Below are 15,515 nucleotides of genomic sequence, written 5' to 3'. Positions count from 1 at the left end.
GAGAATGATTAGCCAGGTGTCCCTGTGAAATGGAAGGAGAGAGGAGCCACCTGCCGAGCCACTGGGAAGGTGCCCCTTAGCCCTGTGGGTGACTCTATCGCCCTGTGCATGAGTGGATGGAGGCCCTGCCTTGAAGGCTCAGGGCCCACGAGGTGGCTCTTCTGGAGTAGCCCACGGAAGCTGCTGGTGGGGCTGAGTCAGAGCTGTGAAGAGGAAAGAAGGCTGTGACTTATGTCTATTTTCTTAGAGGCTCGAGGGGCAGAGGGGACTCACGGGGGTGGGGGTGGGGTGGGGGAGGCAGAGGCACAGGTGACACTAAAGGCAGAGGAGAAAGACAAGCGAGCCAATGGCACACAGGTGGGAGAGGCAGCCAAGGGGACGCAGAGCTCACCAAAGGCTCAAAGAGTGAAGCAGACAGGGCAGGAGAAAGTGAAGAGACAAGAAATGTATTCATTCTAGCTGGGCGTGGTGGTGCACGCCGGTAATCCCAGCACTCCGGGGGCAGAGGCAAGCAAACCACTGTGAGTTCGACTCCAGTCTGGTCTACAAAGCGAGTCCAGACAGCCAAGGCTACACAGAGAGACCCTGTCTTGAAACAACAACAACAACAGGGCTAGAGAGAACCATAAATAGCACCCACGGCTGTCTCTCCAGCCACCAAAAACAAAACAAAACAAAACCCAAAAACCAACAACAACAACAAACGTCTTCTAATGAGACAGAGACTTAGAAGTTCTAAAACGTAGAGTGTATTTAAAACAAAAAACAAAACAAAACAAAAATAAAAAAGAAGACCTGTCTTTGAAATGGCCAACCACAGGGTTTGGGGGTCTGTACAGAAATAAGGGGGCCAGTGAGACGGCTCAGCCAGTTATGACACCTGCCGCCAAGCCTGCTGACCTGAGTGTACTAGCAGTATCTTGAAGTGGAGGAACTTTAGCTGAACAGGCATGGTGGAAGCAAAGAGGTCCTCCCACAAATTGTCCTGGGACTTGGAATGTGCACATTCACACACGCGTGAGGGGAAAGGAGGCTGGTCCCCAAGAGAAACTGTGCAGCTCGTTCATGCTGAATGAAGGACGGAAGTGGGAGGCTCAGATAGGAACACCGATTCAATCAATGATTTAACAGGCCAGACACGATCAGGGCCTATAACTGGGCTCAGTCAGACTAAGTACCTTGGTGATCAATTAGTGATGTCTGCCGAAAGCAAAGGTAGGGCAAGAAAGACAAGGCCATGGCCGGTCAGCCCCATGAGGCATGTTCAGAGAGATTCTGAGCTGGAAAGATTAGAGGAAGGACAGTCCCATGTGACTGTGAGAGCCAAAAGACCCCTGTGGATGGTTCCTGGGCCCTGCAGCAGAATGCCTCATCATTAAGGAGGCCTGGGGCGGGTGAGAAAGGAAAGCTCAGTGGATAAAGGCACTTTGCTGCCAAGCTTCGTGATGCGAGTTCAAATTCCAGGGCCACAAAGGGTGGAAGGCGAGATCTGACACCTGCAAATTGTCCTCGGTCCTCCATACAGGCACCATGGCATGCATACCCCCATACGTTACATTCACGTAAATAAAGAAATGCAATGTTTTAAAAGGAGGCCTAAGTCATCAGTGACAGTGCACGCCTTTAATCCCAGCACGCAGGAGGCAGAGGCAGGTGGATCTTTGTGAGTTCAAGGCCAACCTGGTCTACAGAGCAAGTTCCAGGACAGCCAGAAAGAACTACACAGTGAAACCTGTCTCTTGGGGGAAGGAAGGAGGGAGGGAGGGAGGGAAGGACAGACAGAGACAGAGACAGAGAGACAGAAAGACAGAGACAGAGACAGAGAGACAGAGAGACAGAGAGAACAGGTCGGGGCCCAATCTCAAATTTGCCAAGCAAGTCTATGATTTAGGGAATCAATGCTGAGGACAAGCTCATGGGACTTCAATGTGCTCGCCTCACTAAACCTCCAATCCATCATTTTATAAGATTGTTCTGATGTGCCAGGCACACGTGTGATGGTGGCGCATGTCTTTAATCCCAGCACTTGGGAGGCAAAGGCAGGCAGATCTCTATGAGTTCGATGCCAGCCTGATCTACAAAGTGAGTCCAGAACAGCCAGGGCTACACAGTGAAACCCTGTCTTGGAAAACAAAAACAAGGGCTGGAGAGATGGCTCAGGGGTTAAGAGCACTGACTGTTCCTCCGGAGGTCCTGAGTTCAAGTCCCAGCAACCACGTGGTGGCTCACAACCATCAGTGATCTGATGCCCTCTTCTGGCCTGCAGGTGTAATGCAGGCAGAGCACTGTATACATAATAAATAAATCTTTTTTAAAAAAGGATGAAAAACAAAACAAACAAAAAAACAGAAAAAAATTGCTCTGATGAGACAAGTGAACACTACTTCAAAACGCTTTACATCTAGTGGCCAAGTTATCCCACTGCAGTGAACTCTAGATAAGGATGCTTGGGCTTCGCACATCTTTAACGTGTTCCTAGTGAGTAGGGTCACCTATCTATGGAGTGGGTTTGGAATTAGCTGCGGTCTAGAGACAAGGATGCATTGAGAGCTTTGACTTTGGTACAGAACACAGCATCCTTCCATCCGTCAAGTCTCTTGCTCCCTGGAAGGGAGGCAGACTCTACAGGACACCCAGCTCTCCTGTGGTGCCTTTTCTTTTCTCAGACAGGGTCTTAACTGTGTATCTCTGGCTGATGCAGACCAAGGTGGCCTTGAACTCACAGAGATCTGCCTGCCACTGCCTCCTGCCTCTCAATTTCTGGGATTAAAAGCTTGAGCCGCCACAAAGCTCACCTTATTACTACTACTATTTTTTTTTTTTTGATAGGGTCACATGTCACCCAAGATGCCCTTAAAGTTCCTATGTAGCAGAGAATGATCTTGGCGTTCTGATCTTTCTGCTCCAGCTGCTGGGCTGGAGATAAAGGCTTTCTCCCCCATGCCAGGCAGATGCACAGCCAGGAGGGAAACCAGGGCTCTGTGATGCTAGGCAGGCATCTAGGAAGCAGACTATGCCCTTAGCCCCTGCCTTCTCCTTTTGGAGATAAGCATATTTGGTTTCTTGCCACTAAAATTGACTTCACAAAACTAACAAAGCATGTGTGTCCCGCGGCAACAAGGGGAGGACGTGGGGCCTTCAAGCTACAGATGAACATCCTCCCCCGGACAGTGCTGTGTCATTCCAGACAAGGCCCCAGATCTGCATTTCTATAAAATATCCCGAAATGGGGTTGGGAGACTGGTAAAGACAGTCACAGGCAGAGCTGGAAGGCAGAGAGCTCCCCTCTGTGAGGGAGGAAGGGGGACACGTCAGTTTTAGCTGAAGTGGATCCCAGAAGAAAAAAAAAAACCTGTGCTGTCAAAGTCACAAAAGAGGGAGATGACTTGCTTCCAAAGCAAAGTGGAACACATGGCAAGGGTGGCAAGGGCGTCTGGTGATGAAAGGGATGGCATTAGCCTTAGAGACCCTCAGACCTGTGGCCTGCTTCAGGTCACCACTTGTAAGTATGACACGGCCCTGGGTGTGGCAACACACACATTACATCTCAGCCCTTGAAAGGTAAAGCAGGTGATCTGCATTCAAAGTCAGCTGGAGAGATGGCTCAGCGGTTAGGAGCACTGGCTGCTCTTCCAGCGGACCGGGGTTCAATTCCCAGTACCTACATGGCAGCTCACAACTGTCTGTAACTTCTGTTCCAGGGGATCTGACACCCTCACATAGGCATAAATAAATATATATTTAAATAGATAGATAAAACCAAAGTCAGCTGCTAAAGGCTAAACCGAACCTTACTCTGTCTCAAAAGAACAACAAATCTACAGCATGCCTTGAGAGCGGGGGTGAGGGGGGCTTTAAGCTAATGGTCAAAGAGAAACACGGTGCGACTAGGGCCGGGAGCGATGGCACACCCTTCTCAGGCCACAGCCAATGATACAGGAAATCTACCCATGAAAGGCTGAGAAATTAGCCCCAGAAGCAAAACCCAACAGCTGTGGTTTTGTGAATAAATAGAATTCTTGCTACACAAGGGAAGGGGGCGGGGGGAAAGCTTTATAAAGTGGGGGTGTGGGTGGCGAAAAAAGCCAATTAACCAAAGGGTTTTGTCGTTGTTGTTGTTGTTGTTGTTTGGTTTTTCGAGACAAGGTTTCTCTGTGTAGCCTTGGCTGCCCTGGACTCGCTTTGTAGACCATGCTGGCCTCGAACTCACAGCAATCCACCTGCCTCTGCCTCCCGAGTGCTGGGATTAAAGGCGTGCACCACCATGCCCAGCTACTAACCAAAGGTTTTAAGAGGCACAGAAAGTGAGGCACATGTAGAGATCCCCACAGAAGCCCTGTGCCCTTAGCTCAGTGGGGCTTGGGCAGGCCAGAGGTACATATTCCCCTTTTTCTATAAGACATTAATGGAGGGGGGGCAGGGAACCTTCCAGGCCATCGGCAGGTATCTTGTCCTGTCTTTTGCATTGTGACCTCCCCTCTGCTGAAGCACCCAGAGCCTGGGAAAGGCAGGAAGCCCCAGGCGGAGGAGGAAGTGGCAGGCGCACTCACTCATGCTAGGATCAGAGCTCGGGTGAGCAGGCTTGCAAGCGATGAGTCACCGTGAGCTGCCAAGGCTATTCTGAGATGTGCCAAGGACACGGATGCTCTTGTCAGCACCCTGGCACCCCTTGCTGTTTCTCTCCTTCCCAGTCTGCCTCCAGAAGACAAGAACTGTTAAGGATGAGGGACATGAACAGGTTTAGCCCAGAGACAAAAACATCTAACTGTCCTGCTTCCATCTCTGGGAGGTCATAGGAACCTGCCCCCCCCTACCCCCCCACCCCCACCCGTGAGAGCCACCTCCTTCTGGACTGAATTGAGACAGCTTGTTGAGAAGCCAATCCAGGACAGGCAGACCTGGTAGAATTTACCGGATTAGTCACCTGGCCACAGTCTACTATTTTACTAAGGGTTGAAGAAGTTTTAGATTCTCTAAGGAAACGCCTGACGGAGGCTCTCTAGAACGTAGCACTTGAGTCTCTCTGGCTCCAAAGGAAACTTTAAGCCCATGGGAGCCAGAGGGAGTGAAGTGCTGTAGAGGCTGTCCCAACTCTTACCAGAATTTAAATAAGAGCAGACACTCTGAGCCTTTAATCGCAGCACTGGGGAGGCAGAAGCCGGCCTGGTCTACAAAGTGAGTTCCAGGGCAGCCAAGGCTATACAGAGAAACTTCGTCTTGGAAAAATCAGAGAGACAGAGAGAGAGAGAGAGAGAGAGAGAGAGAGAGAGAGAGAGAGAGAGAGAGAGAGAGAGAGAGAGAAGGAAGAGGCTGAGAGATAGACAGAGACAGACAGCCACAGAAAGAACCTACACTCTGTACTAAATTTCACGAGGCCCCACAGGAGAATGTGAATCTCTGTTCTCACACTTTCTTGTGTCACAAACTCTTGGGGACAGGCATTTGCATGCAGTGTGCTCCAGCAGTGTGTCCCCTTAGCAAGCATTTCCTATGAGGAAAGCAACATTACGGAGACAGGGAGACACCCGCAAAGAGATTAAACGCAAGAGAAAGATGGAGAGTACACACAAGCCACCCCAAACACGAACTAAGTCCTGTTGGGTAGGAGTCACCTGGCTGGCTGGGAGTCGGGCAGGACTTGTGAGCTGTGCCGTGGAGAGCGAGCACACTTCCCACAAGGGAGAAGTCATTGAGTGCTAGAGAACTGTCCTGTTTTGTGTTGTTTTCCCTACAGAGACGTGGGCGGTTGGGCCCGGACAGGCTTCTGGGATGTGCACAGGAAATACCTTAAGCGATCCCTCGGATGCAGAGAATCACCTGAAAACCCACAGCATGATGACAGTGACCATCAGTGACCGGGTCAGAGCTTCTAGAAGTACAAACAGGCAGCTGTATACAGCTATAAAGCGGATAGAGTCGGCCGGGCGTGGTAGCGCATGCCTTTAATCCCAGCACTCGGGAGGCAGAAGCAGGCGGATCGCTGTGAGTTCGAGGCCAGCCTGGTCTACAAAGTGAGTCTAGGACAGCCAAGGCTACACAGAGAAACCCTGTCTCAAAAAAAAAAAAAAAAAAAAGCGGATAGAGTCAAAAGGGCCGGCGTGGCTGGGCACCAGTTCTCATGCCTGGAGCGGAGAAAGCTCCGAGTTCAACCCCAGCACCCAGAGGGAGTGGGGAGCCAGATGGACAGAGCCAGGGTCGCAGGGAATGCCAGAGGGAGGGGCATGGGGCGGGGTAGAGACGCACACAGGAACACTTGTTGCTTATCTAAGGGACCTGGGTTTAGCTTGTGGCATCCGTGCAGGATGGCTCACAACCACCTGTAACTCCAGCTCCTCCCTCTGGCCTTCTCACATACATGTGGCACACACACACACACACACACACAAATGAAAAAGGAAACAGGTGTACAGTGTTATGGAGGTGACTAACCAGAGTCCTATGTGAGGAAATGAGGGAACAGGAAGGGTTAGAGATGGGTGTGGATGTAAAATCCCACTCACAGACATGTGGACATAAAATAAGGGAGAGACATACATGCAGGTAACACGCCCACACACATCAAAACCAACTACATATATTCCCCCATGCGCTCATTTATAATTTTTGCTTTTTAAAAAAATTCTTAATTTTGTGCATATATGTTCTGTGACCACATGAGTGCAGGTGCCCCCCCCCCCCCGCCCCCCGAGACCAGAGAAGGTGTTTGAGTCCCTGGGGCTGGAGTTGCCGGCAACTGGGGTTGCTGGGAATTGAACTCAGATCCTGTCCAAGAGCAGTGCAAGCCCTTAACCACCCGGCCATCTCTCCAGCCTCTCATTTAAAATTTTTAAAGTTTCTTTTAAAATGTTTTATTTTGGGCGATAGAGAGAAGGCTCAGGGGCTAAGAGCATGGTTGTTCTCGCAGAGGGTCCAGGTTCAATTCCCAGCATCCACATGGAAGTTCACAACTGGAATCGTAACTCCAGTTCTGGGAGACATGATGCCCTCTTCTGGTTTCCATAAGTACCAGGCACAGACACGGTGTGCAGACATACGTGAAGGCAAAACCCATACACACACACACACACACACATATATATATATTTCATTTTCTTTCTTTCTTTCTTTCTTTTTTCTTTTTTCTTTTTTCTTTTTTTTTGAGACAGGGTTTCTCTCTGTAGCCTTGGCTGTCCTGGACTCACTTTGTAGACCAGGCTGGCCTCAAACTCACAGCGATCCGCCTGCCTCTGCCTCCCAAGTGCTGGGATTAAAGGCATGCACCACCACTCCGGGCACAACTGAGCCATCTTTTTTTTTTTTTTTTTTTTTTTTGGTTTTTCGAGACAGGGTTTCTCTGTGTAGCCTTGACTGTCCTGGACTCCTTTTGTAGACCAGGCTGGCCTTGAACTCACAGTGATCCACCTGCCTCTGCCTCCCGAGTGCTGGGATTAAAGGCGTGCGCCATACTGATCTATCAAATGCAAAATATTTTCAAGCCAGAGTTGACCAACTGTGAACACATAACCCACAATACAGAGGGCCAGCTCCTGGTGTGTGTAAGCACACACACACACAATATGTATATATAGCTAGAGCCTGTGTAGCATTAGTCTCTGAGGATGAGAGTCTTGTTCACCTCATGCTAATGACATGACCTCTGAGCTGTGACTGATACATGCTGTCCCAGTTTGAATGAGCGTGACCTTTGAACTATCACCGGTGTATGCTGTCGGGTGTGACTGAGTGGGAATTACGAATGTGAGTTCTTAAATATACAAGGTGTTCTTGGACCAGCCCTCTGCTCTCTAAGGAGTGACCAGCTCGGGAAAAGGTGAGCTTCTCCCTAGTCAGTGAGGCCATAAATAACCAGACATCAAGAAAACAACAGAAAATATAGAAATAAAAAACATATAGTTAGCCAGGTGGTGGTGGCACATGCCTTTTAATTCCAGCATTTGGGAGGCAGAGGCAGGCAGATCTCTGTGAGTTCAAGGCTGGCCTGTTCTAGAGAGAGTCCAGGAAAGCCAGGGCTACACAGAGAAAACCTGTCTTGAAAAAAACAAAACAAAACAACCCGAAAACTGCCGGGTGTGGTGGCACACAACTTTAATCCCAGTACTCAGGAGGCAGAGGCAGGTAGATTGCTGTGAGTTCAAGCCCCCCTGGTCTACACAGCAAGTCCAGGACAGCCAAGGCTACACAGAGAAACCCTGCATCGGAAAAAAACAAAAAACAAAAAACCACCAAAACCCAAACAAACAAAAAAAACCCATATAGTTAATACGTATGCCAAATGCAGAATATAATAGGCCTGAAATAATGTGAAAGAGGCCAGTCACCAAAGAGTACACACTGGAGACTCCGTTCATATGACACGACAGAACAGGCAAACTGCAGATACAGAATGTCAGTCAGTACCCACTGGGAACAGAGAAGAAGGGAAGATGGAGTGTGACCTCTGAGGTGATAGTTACACCACTTTCTGAATAAGGGAGAAAAACCGTATAGTTGCTACTATAAAGCTAGTTTATAGTATGTGAACACAGGCCACACCTAGCCCATTGGATGACAGCTAGATGAACACAGTATATGCTACAAAACAGTTTTGGGGTTTTTTGGGGGCGGGGCTTTGTTTTGGGTTTTTTTGTGGTTTGTTTTTTTTTAGAGACAGGGTTTCTCTGTGTAGCCTTGGCTGTCCTGGACTCACTTTGTAGACCAGGCTGGCCTCGAACTCACAGTGATCTGCCTGCCTCTGCCTCCTAAATGCTCAGCTACACACAAGTTTGAGGTTAGCCTTGGCTACATGAGACCCTGTCTCAAAAAAGCAGCAATAACAAAAAGACTTATCTGTGTCTCCAAAAACCAAAACCAAAATCAAAGTGGTATGAATTCTCCTGCATCAGCCTCCTGAGTGCTGGGATTACAGATAACGTACCATTCCACCTGCCTCGATCTCTTCAAAAAGAAATCGAGGTGTTCAAGAAGGTAGGTGCAAAGGCTCAGAAGTGGTGCCTCACCGGGAGAGTCACTTTCTGTGTCTGAGACAGTGCTGAACACATGGTCACTCCGAGAGCTGAGCACGGGGCAGACCGGACAGGCCACGGCTGGGAGCAGAAGCCCAGCCGCAGGCTGTCCCCAGGTACCCAGATAGAAGAGGAGGTCCCCTGAATCAAAATGGAAGACAAAGAGTGCCAGAGCAGCCTGGGTGACAGTGAGTTCAAGGTCAGCCTTGGAGGACCTGTATCCTTCCCCTGTGCCCCCTCCCTCTGCCCCAAAGTAATCAGAATACTTAGAACTGATGACTTAATACGGAAGACACCAACAACGATCCTTAGGGCTGGGAGGCTAGGGAAAGGCAGGTTGCGCAGGCACCGACAGTTAAAGTGAAACTGGGTAAATGCGAGCCTTTTGGCACAGTAAATGGCAGGAGTAAGACAGGAACTTGCTGAGTAACTAGACAAGGGCAGGCTGAGATCAGTGGCAGAGCAACTGCCTGATAAGCATGACGTGCCCAGGGCTGGGGCAAATCTAGATATACCCTGATATCCAAGGACACTATGAAACATTTCTAGGGGTTTATGGAGCAAGGACCCCCAGTGAGGCGGCCGCGGAGGTGGGTGTGCAGACAGCTCTGAGGAGAAGAGCCTGTCTCCTCTTCTGATACCCTAGAGATGTGCAGGTTACAAGCCTCAAGGCCACAAAGGGCAGTGCTGGGCACCAAACCCAAAGCCCACCCACCCCCGCGGGCAATTTAAGAACTGGAAATTTTGGAACAAAGTGAGACTACACATTAAAACCGTGCTATGTGGAGCCTGGTGGTGGTGCTGAAGAGAGAGATGGCTCAGCAGTTAAGAGCACTTAACTACTCTTGCAGCTTTCACACACACACACACACACACACACACACACACACACACACACACACACACAGAGAGAGAGAGAGAGAGAGAGAGAGAGAGAGAGAGACTTAAAAATAGACACACACACACACACTCTTAAAAATAATAAAACCAGCCAGGTGCGGTGGCACACGCCTTTGATCGCAGCACTCTAGAAGGCAGAAGGATCTCCGAGTTCCAGGTCAGCCTGGTCTACAAAGTGAGTTCCAGGACAGCCAGGGCTACACAGAGAAACCCTGTCTCGAAATACCAAACCAAACCAAAACCAAACCACCCAAACAAAACAACTGACAGGAAAGAAAAAAACTAAAACATGAAGACGTGGGTATGTGAAAGTAAACTAAACAGTTTGCTAAAGAACTGCCTTCCCTTATCTGTAGGATGGATTGGGAAAATGCTTCACAGAGCGGGGTGCAGCTGGTAAGCTATGGATGCGTGCCATGGAGGAGGTCCTGGTTCAACGTCTACAGGCACACACACAACCAAGGTGTGGTCCTCACCTTCTGATGACTGAAAAGGGGGCAAAAAGAGGATTGAAAACAGAGTGCCAACACAGGAGACGAGATTTTGTCTAGGAGTCTCTTGGGATTAGCGGGAGAAACAGAAACTGGATTGGAAAGGTCACAGGGAAAGTGTGAGAAGGCAGCAGCAATCTCAAATCCAAAGAGCCAGCACTGCCTGGCCTGTTCAGAGAGCAGCAGCCACGGAAATACCTGCAAGCCTTTCAGTTTAATGAGAGAAAATACGGCCAGGTTCCAATAGAATACATGTGTAGCCCTAGTACTTTGGAAGAGAGAGAACTCAAGAGTTCAAGGCCAGCTTGGGCTATGTAAGAAACAAAAACAAGCTGATACACCAACCCCCACACAGAGGGGGAGGGGGAGGGGGAGGGGGAGGGAGAGGGGGGGAGGGGAGTAACCTGCTTTAGAAGAATTGGGAACGGGAAGAAATGAGAAGGCAATTTTCACTCAGGACAATGAGCTTTCTTACAGTTTAAGCTATTCAGCGCAGAATGGGTTCCCAAGAGACTGCACACCCTGTTTCTGGGAGAGGACAATGTCCAACCGGCAAAATGACATAAAGGAAAGAGACATAGCGATTCATGTCTGTAATCTCAGCACTCAGGAAGCTCAGGCAGGAGGGTTGTGGTTGAAAGACAGCCCAGGCTGCACCATGAGAGCCTGTAACACACACACACACACACACACACACACACACAAGAGCAAGTGCACACCCTGTACATGTGCATGCACACAAACACTTCTGCACACTAAACTAATTAATTAAATGGGGTTTTCTTTTTGGCTTTTTTAAGATAAAGCGTTACATGCTTTTAACCCCAGCATTTGAGAGGCAGAGGCTGGGGGGATCTCTGTGAGTTCCAGGCCAGTCAAAGCTGCACAGTGAGAGCCTGTCTAAATAGAACCTTTAAAAGGTAAGGTCTCACCCCAAGGAGAATACAAAGTTCCTTCTAGCCCTCAAGTCCCTAATTCTAGACTGGATTCCAGGTTACATTACGGAAGGAACAGTTGGTAAGAAACAACGAGGTCTGAGTAGGGAACCCTTCACTTAAAAACCAGCTCATGGCTGGGCGGTGGTGGCGCACGCCTTTAATCCCAGCACTCGGGAGGCAGAGGCAGGTGGATCTCTGGTCTACAATGTGAGTCCAGGACAGCCAAGGCTACACAGAGAAACCCTGCCTCAAAATACCAAAAACAAACTCACCAACCAACCAACCAAACAAACAACAACAACAAAAAACCCAGCTCATGGGCTGGAGAGATGGCTCAGAGGTCAAGAGCACCAGCTGCTCTTCCAAAGGTCCTCAGTTCAATTCCCAGCATGGTGGCTCCTAACCATCTATAACATGCTCTGGCGCCCTCTTCTGGCATGCAGGTGTACATGCAGGCAGAACACTGTACATATAATAATAAATAAATAAATCTTAAAAAAAAAAAACCAAAAAAAAAAAAAAAACAGCTCACTGTGCACAGCAGGCTCGGGAGTGGCAGAGGACAGGGTGGCCAATGAGGAGCTCTTCTTTCACATCCATGTCAAGCCTGAAGTGTAGCGACTTAGATGCTGAAGGAAGACAAGCACACCTGATGTCAGAGCGGCTTCCATTCCTGACCGGGAAGCGCCCGAGGTGGCCATCTCCAGGGAGGCTCCTTCCCGGAAGAGGAGGGAGGGAGGGAGGGCAGTGAGCACTCACAGCACTAAGAACAGAAAGAGTTAGGATGCTTCAAAGGGTCCTAAAGTAATACTGAGATACAGAACGGGTTCCGGGGTGGGGTGCTGCCTAGGTGTGCAGACATCTAGGAGTCTGTCTCCCCCTTCGGAGTCCAGAGGCACAGCAGGTGTGGGACAGGGAAAGGGCTTTAACAGGATGACAGCTGTTCATCTGGGAGGAAAGAGGAACAGAAACCTAAACCATGACACAGAAGCCTCCTTTCCAGTCAGAACTACAGTCCTGCCTCATACAGTATGCTGGAAAGTTCCCGGTCTCTACAAAGCCAGTGGCAGATGCACGTGGAGGGGCGGGCCTGGCCTTCCTAGGGCCACTCTTGCCAGCCTGTTCTCAGCCTGACCCTTCACCCAGATGCCCTTTCAATGGCCTCTAATTGACTATAGAGGCTAGGCTCTGGTCCCATTTTAACTCAGTTAATGACCTTTCCTCCCAGCCAAGGCACAGGCTTGCTTCTCGTTAGTCCTAATAAATACAAAGCTGGGGACAAGGCAGCTGCTCCAAGGGTGGCTCACGGAATCTCCTCTCATCTGAACCCAAGCAGCCCCACTAGGTAGAGACCTTCACAGGGTAGAGGCTGAGAAAGGGCCCGGGCCACATGCACCTTGCACCATAGCGTCCCCACTCAGCCCTGTGCTCCGGGCTCCAGAGGCTGTTCTTAGCAACTGCTAGGACTTTAGGTTCTGGGGACAGTACGTAATGAGGAAATAAACTCTAAACACACACACACACACACACACACACACACACACACACACACACACACACATATGCGCGCGCACCACCTGGGATTATAGCTGTCTGATGTCACTCTCAGGACATCCGGACAAATAGCTGCTACCCAAAATAAAAGCCTTTGAAGTCTCGGGTGAAACTGTACCTAATCCGCAGCAATCCTGCCAAAGAGGGTGGCAGCCCCTTAGCAGCAGCTCTAGTGCTGATATTCTGAGACGAAAACTTTCCTGGGACACACAGACAAAAGGGATTCTTGAAGAGCTTCAAATGATCTCACTACTTTTTCTCTGAAAGGGCACAAAGGTGGGGGCAAAGTTCTAACGTGGTGATATATCCCCCTTTCCCAGGACTTGGCACACCCCCTCTTTCCAACTGCCAAGGCTGTGGGCCTGAAAGTCTCAAATGTGTATTCTGCCCCTAATATGTACATCTGCTCCAGCATCCGGCCAGGTCCAGGTGCTTTCTCAAAGCTGCATCTAGGACACAGGTGCTCTGGCCTAGCCTCACAGGCTGATTCAGCTGGCTGGGCACTTTCCTAGCTGCAGATGGTCTCACACATCTGGACAGCAAGTACGACAGCCTGCTCTTCCCGGACATGGCCAGCATTCCAGCTCTTTGCCCCCCAAACCCCAATAACAACGCCCCCAACACCAGCAGGAAGCAGCCATAGATGAATACACCCATCCCTTATTCACTTATCAACAAAAGGCTGGGAACTTGGGTTTCTTCCAGCATCCCTAGGTCCCTACCTGCTGCAGGGCCTCCCCCTCCCTCACTATATAATCCAGACATCTGGATTCCCCACCCCCACCCCGCCCCCTGTCTCTCTCACTCTCCTCTCTTTCTGCCTCGCTCCTTCTCTCTCTTCCCCTCTCCCTGTGCATGGTGGCCGAGAGCTGCTTCCAATAAACCTGCATTTACATACTTAAAAATAAAAATATTCTATTATTACATTTCTTTACTTGTGAGTGAGCATGCAAAGGTCAAAAGACAACTTTTAGAGGTCATTTCTCTCCTTCTGCCGATAAGTCCTGGGGACCAAACTTAGCTGGCCAGGCTTGGTGGCAACTGTGTGGCTTAACCCATTGAGCCATGTCACCCGGCCTCAAGGTCATTTCCTTTAACCAGGGGCAATGACAAAAGCAGTTGAGGGCTGACTAAAGATATTTGAGAAGCAAGAACTTCATCCCAAGTTAATGAAACATTCATGGGGAGGCCGGTAACTGAGCAGCAAGGCAGAGGAAAGTCATCCCTGGGTAAGCATGCACAGGAAGTAACCCCACCTTCAGGGCAAGAGTTTACTGGGTGCTAGCATTCTCCTCGGATTTAAACAGAAAAATCTGGAAGGATAGTAAAGAGATACTTTACTCAGGGTTTCTCTGTGTAGCCTTGGCTGTCCTGGACTTGCTTTGTAGACCAGGATGGCCTGGAATTCACAGAGCTCCACCTGCCTCTGTCTCCCGAGTGCTAGGATTTCTTAAAGAAACAAAGGGGAAGGTAATCAGTGGTGGTGCACGCCCTTAACCCCAGCACTCGGGAGGCAGAGGCAGACGGATCGCTGTGAGTTCAAGGCCAGCCTGGTCTACAAAGTGAGTTTAGGACAGCCAAGGCTACACAGAGAAACCCTGTCTTGAAAAACCAAAAATAAAGAGATAAATAATAAAGAAACAAAGGGAAAGGTTATCAGCGGCAGCGCTTGCCTTTAATCCCAGCACTCATGCAGATCTCTGAGTTTGGGGTCAGCCTGGTCTACAGAGCTAGTTCCAGGACAGCCAGGGCTACACAGAGAAACCCTGGTTGCGGGGGGTGGGGGTGGGGGTAGGGGAAGAAGCAGCAGCAACTGCAGCAAAGGGGCTGGGGAGATGGCTCAGCTGGTGAGTATTTCCTGAGCAAATGTAAGGACCTTAGTTCAGACCCTAGAAGTCATAAAACAGTAACAAAAGGCAGTACTATAGGTATGTGTCTGTGACTGGTGGGTCCCAGGGCCCTGCTGGCCAGCCAGTCTAGCCAGGATGGTAAGCTCAGTGAGAGATCGTGTCTCAATAAATAAGGTGATGGGGCTGGAGAGATGGCTCTGCAGTTAATAGCACTGCCTGTTCTTGCAGAGGACCAGTTCCCAGTACTTACACAGTGACTCACAACGGCCAGCAACTCCAGTTCCAGAGGACCCAACATCCTTTTCTAGCCTCCTTGCATGACCGGACACACACACATGGCACACAGACAGACTTGCACGCAAAACAGCCATATACAAAAAAAGTTTTAAATAAACAAGGCAGGGAACAATAGAAGACACTCAACCTCAAACTCCAGATTCCACATGCATGCAGAGGTAAGTGCTATACACAACACACACACACACACACACACACACACACACACACACACACACACACACACACACATGCAGCAGCAAACTACTGCAGAGAGGGGCTAGGATCCAGCAACACCACACACCCCTAGGGTGACCCGGCCAGCTCTGTAAAGCCCTGAGCCCATCGGCCGGTGCAGGGGCTACAGAGAGTTTTCACACACACAAAAACTTAACAACTGCCAGTTCTGCTTGAGACCGCGGCCTGGGGAAAGACAGGCAGCACACTACACAAGCACACCTTGGAAGGGAGCCTAGGACACGCGTCAGCTGCAGGGAAGGCCAG

The sequence above is a fragment of the Acomys minous genome (assembly GCF_964271855.1).
Source record: "Acomys minous genome assembly, chromosome: 6".
NCBI lineage: Eukaryota > Metazoa > Chordata > Mammalia > Rodentia > Muridae > Acomys > Acomys minous.
The sequence above is the reverse complement of the archived record's forward strand: the minus strand, read 5'-3'. Positions refer to the sequence as shown.